Genomic DNA, 8601 nt, shown 5'->3' with positions numbered 1-8601 from the left:
AGCGTCTGCTAAATGGCATATTATTATTATTATTATGCTCTCGATGGTGCAGCTGTAGAATGCGGATGTTAATAAATGGCATATATTAGAACCTTTTGAGGATCTGAGGAACCATGCCAAATATTTTCAGTCTACTGAGGGGGAATAGGTTTTGTCATGCCGGCTTCACGACTGTCACGGTGTGCTTCGACCATGTTAGTTTGTTGGTGATGTGGACACCAAGGAACTTGAGCTCTCAACCTAACCCCGTCGATGAGAATGGCGGTGTGCTCGATCCTCTTTTTACTGTATTCCACAATCATCTCCTTTGTCTTCATCACGTTGATGGAGAGGTTGTTGTCCTTGCACCACACGGCCAGGTCTCTGACCTCCTCCCTATAGGCTGTGTCGTTGTTGTCGGTGATCAGGCCTACCACTGTTGTGTCATAGGCAAATTTAATGATGGTGTTGGAGTCGTGCGTGGCAGTACAGTCATGAGTGAACAGGGAGTACAGGAGAGGGCTGAGCACGCACCCGAGGGGCCCATGTTGCGTGGCGGGTGTGTTGTTACCTACCCTTTACCACCTGGAGGTGGCCCGTCAGGAGGTCCAGGATCCAGTTGCAGAGGGAGGTGTTAAGTCCCCGAGTCCTTAGCTTAGTGATGAGCTTTGAGGGCACTATGGTGTTGAACGCTGAGCTGTAGTCAATTAACAGCATTCTCACATAGGTGTTCCTTTTGTCCATGTGGGAAAGGGCAGTGTGGAGTGCAATAGAGACTGCATCGTCTGTGGATCTGTTGGGGCGGTATGCAAATTGGAGTGGGTCTAGGGTTTCTGGGATGATGGTGTTGATGTGAGCCATGACCAGCCTTTCAAAGCACTTTATGGCTACAGACGTGAGTGCTACAAGTCGGTAGTCATTTAGGAAAGTTAGCTTAGTGTTCTTGGGCACAGGCACTTTGGTGGTCTGCTTAAAACTTCTTTGGGATAGGGGGTGTGCCCAAAAGCGTGCCCAAAATAAACTGCCTATCACTCAGGCCCAGAAGCTAGGATATGCATATAATTGGAAGATTTAGATAGAAAACATTACAAAGTTTCTAAAACTGTTAACATTATGTCTGTGAGTATAACATAACTGATGTGGCAGGCAACAATCAGAGGACAAACCATCCCCCCCAAAAAACAATTTCACCTTACCACTGTTTTCAATGGCTAGTACTATAATTATAAGGCCAAGTTCTCCAAAATTGCAGTTCATAGGGCTTCCACTAGATGTCAACAGTCATTAGAAAGAGTTTGAGGCTGTATTTGTTTTTAATTACCCAGAAATGGTAGTTTTTGTAGGTGGCTCCCATTTTGGCTGTAGTGTTTCCAAGCGAGTGGAGGAAAGAGCGTTCTTTCTTATTTATAATAATAATAATAATAATAATATAATATAATATTTGGCGCTTATTTATCTTCGGTGTCATGAAGTTGCCCTCTTTGGGTACAGCGAGTAGCACCCCCCCTCTCTCTGTCTCCTACAACTAGGCTGCTGTGGTCAGAGAGGTCGTAAATTCCGGGAGGAGATTATCTCCTCTTGGCCACAGTATAGAGACATAGTGAATTTTCATGGAGAGAAAGGAATTTCTTCCACCTCACAGAACTTCAGGTCCGAACCACATTTATGTTCTGGAGAAGGTATAACAGATCGGTGAAGAATCCAGCTATGAACTGGTCCTTTTAGTGTAATTTTGGGGGGCTCATGGAAGGCGGTGCGGCCACATTACCATAACGCTGTTTATATAATAGGCTCAGATATGAGGTTTACATCTAATTGTTGTATAAGATGAATGAGTGAGGATGATAATGTTTGTAAAATTGTGTAATGTGATTTTGGACTGTTTAATGAAGGAAACTCCAATTCCCTTTTGAGGTTAACTTTGAGGACCGCCAATGAGCCCAGTTAGGGCCGGGCATCCTGGGACAGGCCCTTTTCTGCAGCCCCCGAATAAAACCCCAACTTTAAGAATTTCTCAACAGACCATGTTTCCCTCAATTACGAGAGGACAAAGGTTGCAGACCAGACTGCTGAATCTTTTAACCATACCACGTGGTTAAACTCTTAGTCTATCGATACCGACAGAATAAGAACAAGTCTTTGATATTAATTACTAGTCTGCAGCTAGGAATTCGGTATCATTGAACGCAAAGAACGACAACTGCCTAAACATCTATCCATAACGACATGAATGAATGTCACTCTGAACTATCTATTCTAACCAGAGAGAGAGATGGACAATTCTACAAAAGAAACAAGCCTTTCAGCAAAGATCCCAATGACACACTGAGCGTAAATATATATATCAATTTAATTGTTCCCAAATAAGTGAGCGTTCATGTGCAAAGGATTAGCATTTCAATGGTTATAATTATCGACTGTGTGTTGTCTTATCTCAGTCGACCCCCACGTCCCTTTTGTCTAACAAGCCGCCATGCCGGTTTAGCCCAATAGTGCACATTGTCCTATCATTTCTTGCAACCATATTTACATTGTTTGTGTGTGCACTTCTGTAAATTGTTTAGTTAGTTAATAAATAATTTAAGAAAATTGATGTATGGCTGACTCATAGTGAAGACTGGGTTTGTGCAGATAACCAACGATTGACGACGTTTGGAATGAGACTAATGTGAGGTAAAATAAATTAATCATTAATTCAGAAGACTATTGATCAGATATGAAAATATCTGAAAAGTTATGTTAGGAAAATTATAACTTTGTAATCAGAATATTTTCCTTGGTGCCCCGACTTCCTAGTTAATTAGTTACGTGATTAATCAGTTTAATGGTGTAATACTAATTACAGAGAATCTTTGATCAAAACTAAAAGTCTTAATTTAATGATAGTAAAGACATGACACCGGTATCATTTATTTGCGTATTAGGATACCTAAAGTTTGATGATAAACGTTGTTTGACTTGTTTGGAATGGTTTATTAGTAACGTTTGGGATTCATTTGGTATGCATTGTGAGGGAGGAAACTGGATGGATTATTGACTGATGCGTGCAAGCTAAACTGATTTTTATTATTGAACAAAATGACCATTTGTGATGTAACTGGGACTGGGACTGAGTTTCTTGTTGCACCTGCCTGGTTGAAATATGTTTTTCATGTGTTGGTATGTGGGGCGCTGTCCTCAGATAATCGCATGATTTGCTTTCGCCGTAATGCCTTTTTCAAATGTGACATGGCGGCTGGATTAAAAACAAGTTAAGCTTTATTTTGATGTATTACACTTGTATTTTAATGAATGTTAAATATTTATAGTAAATTAATTTGAATTTGGCTCTCTGCAATTTCACGGAATGTTGTTGAGTTGTTCCGCTCTTACAGACTCGGACAGGGAGAGGTTGAAAATGTCAGTGAAGACACATGCTCATGCACACAGTACATGCTAAAATGTTAATTGTAACTCCACATTCATTCTGAAATAAATCACCCACTCATCCTCTAATGTGTTTATGCTTTGTGTATTCCAAAACATATATTCCAACAGAGATGAAGTGATATAAAGTTGATTATAAACTGGATGGTACTAGCCCTTAATGCTGATTGGCTGACAGCAGTGGTATATCAGACCGTATACCACAGGAATGACCAAACATTTATTTTTACTGCTCTTTACGTTCAACAGAACAGTTTGCAGTCTAGGCAAAATGTAATGCCCTGGCCCAGAGCTAAGTACAGTCCGATGTTATCCACTGACTGGGTTCGAACCAATCCTTTGTGTGTGTGTGTTGTAGTCAGCCTCCACTTCCACCCAGCATTTCAGAACTATATCAAAGTCAGCCATGATCATGAGGAAAGTGAGGGATGCTGAGGAGTTACATGACATACAGTAAAAGGCTGGGGTTGTAAATAACAAATCCTCAAAAGAAATAAAATGTCTATCTATTTCAATTACTTAAATAAACTGAGAAGTAGAAGCTATTTATTCCCAAAGTTTTTCAATGTCTTTGAAATGGAAATTTCCCTTCAATTCAAATTGACCCCAGCCCTGTTTCAAATGCTTACTGTAGGAAAGCTAGTATTTTCTTTGCCAAGCATTCAGAGTGGGTTAGTAAAACAGACTCAAGCTGAGTAGAGAACAGATAAATAATCATTTCAAACCGAACCAATGAAGCAAGCAAAAACATGGGAAATGATATGGTGTTAATTTACATTATAATGCTAATTCAGTAATACATTCATCTAATCTAATATATGACAAGTCTACTCAGCAAAACACTATAGACACTGTCAGCCATAAAGCTTAGTAGTGAGAGGGTAGTGTAGGGATTGCATGCTATCAGAGGACATAAGTGTTAGGAGTGTTTTAGGGGAGAGTTGAACTAACCGACTGAAGACAGTGAGTCAGCAGCACCACATCAGTGGAGCCAAAGCAATATAGAAACAAGAGGATACAGTACAGTGGCTTGGTTTGCTTACTGGGTTAGATAATACATGGCATGCAACATTGACATGTTGAACTTGCCAATACTGTAATAAAATATTAAAATCCAATGTTTTTATCCATTAAAAAGGATATTTTCAAAGGAAATGTTGTAGTAACTAAGCGAAAGGTCCTTTGCCAATAGCTGTCCATAGACCTTGTCCTCATAGGATTGTATACCCACAGGTCATAAATGGTCAGTCCACACATAGTAGTCAGCCATAAAATAAAGGCCCTCCACAACTCCTTTTAGAGCTAATCACCTCTCTACTGTCAACAAGATAGCTTAAGATAGAGGCATCAAACTGATATATTGAGTTGTAGTCTCAGGATTTGTTCCCATTGTAGGTTCAGAGCACCGTAAGTCCACCTGCTGTTGCGTTGTGCTCACATAGCCTATAGACCAGGGGTATTCAAATCTTACCCTAGGAGGTTTGGAGGCTGCAGGTTTTCTGTTCTACCGGATAATGAATTCCACCCACCTGGTGTCCCAAGTCAAAATAAGTCCCTGATTAGAGGGGAACAATGAACAAATGCAGTTGAACTTGGTTTGAGGTCCAGAGTGTAGTTTGTGAGCTCTGGACTATGTATGACAATCTGGATAAGAGCGTCTGCTAAATGACTTAAATGTAAATGTACACCTTCTGTGTACATGTACGTGTTGGTTTCTCTTCAATCGTGTCATCTTCAGCTTGACTGTCAGTGTAGTTGATACAGGTCAAATAGTTGACAGAAAATAATTTTGGGTTACAGCATCAGCTCACTCAAACTCTCACTGATGATGAGATTACTCTGTGCTTTTGTTTTGCAGCCTTTAACAGTAATTATGTTAACAGAGTGAGTCTCTCTGCACTGTCTTGTCTACTGAAACGCAATTGAATTAAGATGAAGCAGCTGTACAGAGTCCATTACGAAAGAAACTCTGACTCTGTAAAAAAAAACCGAGATATGAAGCTATACTATCCTATCATTGGTACTGGATCTGGTAGTGTACGGTGCTACATTATATGGAATGATCCCTGTCTACTGTGCTACATAGTTTTCCCTGGTCTCTTTCAGAGAGTCATGGAGCTAGAAGCAGATGCAGTGCATCGTGAGCTAATATATGTTGACAAGGCAGGTTTGAAAAACAAGGTGCAGTAGCAAAAACATCATCTGACACCATGTCATCATCAATGTCCCGCGATAACATGGTGGCAACATAATGTGTGTGGCTATTCGTTAAAATGGCATCCTTCACCATCATGGAATCCTAAACTCTTACAATGGGTAATGAAGAAATCTTTTCTGTATGGTGTTGGAAGGTGTACGATTACCAGCCCCACCAACACATGCCCCTTCGACAGGCAATAGAGGAGGCTTGTGTAGATATTGATTAGGTGTAATGCCAGGGCTGGATACGACACTTCAGGTGATATTTTCCACGCTGCCTCGCCCAAGACATTGCATGTGATGAAGTCTTCTTGTCGGACTGACAAAGGTGGCAAGATGATTGAAAAGATATGTAACTTGTTTTTTTGATAGCACAAATGTTTTGGTTTTGTCCTATTGCGGTTGTTGTTTTAGGATTGTTAGAACACTGGGGAAATTATTGGTATTGAGTGTGTTATGTTTGGAATACACATCCATAATTTACACATTTTGATACCTGTGTTTATATGTCGGTTTGCAACATGTATTACAAAACTTTCCTTTCAAACTGCTATGCCCTGCAAACAGGAAAAACCTGTGTTTGTAATTTATATGATCAGTGCGTAGGTGGTGCTTTGTGTGCTGATTCAAATGATGGTTTGTGTTTACTGTATGGATGCAAAATCACTTTTTTGTGAAGAGGTTGAAGAGTTTAGCAAGAATGGATTGTTTTAGCAAGAGATGTATAATGTTTTGGTTGTTAGTGTGTAGAGATGAAAAAAGAAATAGCCTATAGTTTCAAAGATTGTGCCTGAGCAAGCCAGAAAAGAAACGGTAATATACCGTTTAGCAAGAGTGATGAGGAAGCTTAATATGCAAGCACTTGTGGTTACGTTTAAGTGAATATTGCCCTAGATATTAATGTGCTGCAGTTAACCGACGTCATAAATCTCGGTCAATCATTCAGGTGTAAGTGAAACTACAAAGTCAATTTATTTGGTGGGAAGAAGTATATTAATTCCAATGTATAGCTCTGATCAAGTACAAACATGGGTAATCAGCTCATAGTGAAGTTGACAGAGACTGTAAACGTTAATCTGAATAGCAGTGTCGGAAGGGCAAGTTATGTTAAAATGTGTATCAATGTAAATTGAAGTATACATTTGTTTATGTAATATACTTTTGCAACTACATTAATATTGCCTGCATTCATGTGTAATTTATCCTTCATGTAGTATATTGACACTAGCATGTGACTCATTTTTGGGTAAAACTTCACTTGCTACACCAAAGCCTACTGTGAACCTCTTGTACCCACATATCAATTGAAAGGTCACATTGGGCTCATGCCATTTCAAAAGCCTATAACTTACCATACTGGGATAAAGTTACCCAGTGAAGTGTGCTGGTAGTTGAGAAGCCATTTTATGAAGAACTGCACTTGTGAAGTTACGTCCAGGTCTTTCAGGCAAATTACTTGCAGGTGTTCACACCACTGCGTGTAGTTGTGTGAATAGATTAGAAATGGTAATGTGGTTGGGGTGAAAAAGGATGCTATCAAGGTCTTCACTGACTGGACTGGAAAAGTAAAGGCTAAATGTTAACTGAGCTTTCAAGCATTTGCGCTCTAGAGCTGCATTTACACAGACAGGGTAAAATGTCACCCCACCCCATGAATTGGTATTGTCTTCAATCAGCTCAGGGTTGTATTAATGCCACATTGAGGTTTTCAGGTGGTGTCCTACGTTAATGATGGTTTTGTTCCTGAAACTTGACAATGCTCTAAAATGTCACAGATACATTATAAGCAAATGTAATTAATGTGCAGCTCCAAAATCCTACTGTCATGAGTCATTGGGAAATAGACTTTCAACCAAAAGAGGCAACTGTTTCAGGCTGGCAGGTGTTTACCATGTGGAGGTAATGAATGTGAAATGGTAGATGATTCATGCTTAGAAAAGGTGTACATGTGATGGGGTGTAAACAGAAAAGTATTCCATCAAATGTGAAAGGAAAGTAAAGGTGTGTTAGCCTACTATTTTCTACGCATTTGTTTGGTTCCCCAGGTAGGATAGGATGGGAAATGTTCTATGAGAGTTTTATGTGAATGGTGAGAAGTAATTTAAGTTGGTATACAGTGGTTATTTGTCATGGGGAATTATTTCAAGTGATTGAAGGCAGATCAGGCTAAGGGTAGTAAAGTGTTCCATCCTGGGGATCTCCCTACTCTTGCTGTAACCATTATAGAAAAGTACAAATGAATGGGGTATTGATGTGTCAATAATATTAGGTGGCATTGATCTGTAGCTTAGTAGTAGTAGTGTAAATAAAATACTTTATGAAGCATCAAGGTATTCTCAAACAGACAAAGGGAGATGTAGCCATTTTATGTCGTATAATCAGACAGTACTACTTACAACAGCATCTAGGGGTAGATGTTAACCAGGCATTGGCAAAAGCGCGAGGACATGGGTGCAAAGTTACACATTCAGGGTTTAAATAGCAAAAAAGGTAGCTTTTAATGGGCCCAAAAGCAAAAAGTAAATTGTAAGAGAAAATATGTCAGTGGTATGAAATGGTTAACCCAAGAGTTTGTGAGGCAACAGAATGTGTAGCTCTACCTGATAATGAATTACACCCACCTGTTGGGTCACACCTAAATGAATCCACGATTAGAGAGGGGTAATGAGCAAATGCAGGTGAAAGGGGTTGGTGCAAACAGAGGTGAGTTACAGGGGTATTGGGTAGGAGTTAGTGAAATGGTGAACTAATCCATGGGAGACATACGTGTTGAAAAAGGAAAATACATAATCCCACTGCCAAGAAGTCGATGTAGTCTAGTAGAGGTGTCTTTGGTGGATGGTGTAGCTGAGAAGTGGTTCCACCTGTAGAAGAAGTCATGACCGGGTGTTAAGTGATATGCATAGAGGAGTTGGAAAAGTGTGTCAATACAGATGAGGTGAGGTCACCTTGTCTCTGAACAGGCAGAGATAGGCTTGTGCCCTTCTCGCAGTCCTT

General features: G+C 40.0%; 1 long non-coding RNA gene across 1 annotated transcript; it reads right to left on the bottom strand.

Moving 5' to 3' along the window:
• Positions 1-7954: 7954 nt before the first annotated feature.
• Positions 7955-8601, bottom strand: LOC118389562 (uncharacterized). Its single transcript, XR_004826764.2, has 2 exons — positions 8553-8601; positions 7955-8468 (listed from the first exon to the last, which is right to left on the bottom strand). It is a non-coding gene; the product is annotated as an uncharacterized LOC118389562 (long non-coding RNA).

Source organism: Oncorhynchus keta, chromosome 10, assembly GCF_023373465.1.
Source record: "Oncorhynchus keta strain PuntledgeMale-10-30-2019 chromosome 10, Oket_V2, whole genome shotgun sequence".
In the NCBI taxonomy this organism is placed as follows: domain Eukaryota; kingdom Metazoa; phylum Chordata; class Actinopteri; order Salmoniformes; family Salmonidae; genus Oncorhynchus; species Oncorhynchus keta.
The sequence above is the reverse complement of the archived record's forward strand: the minus strand, read 5'-3'. Positions and strand labels throughout refer to the sequence as shown.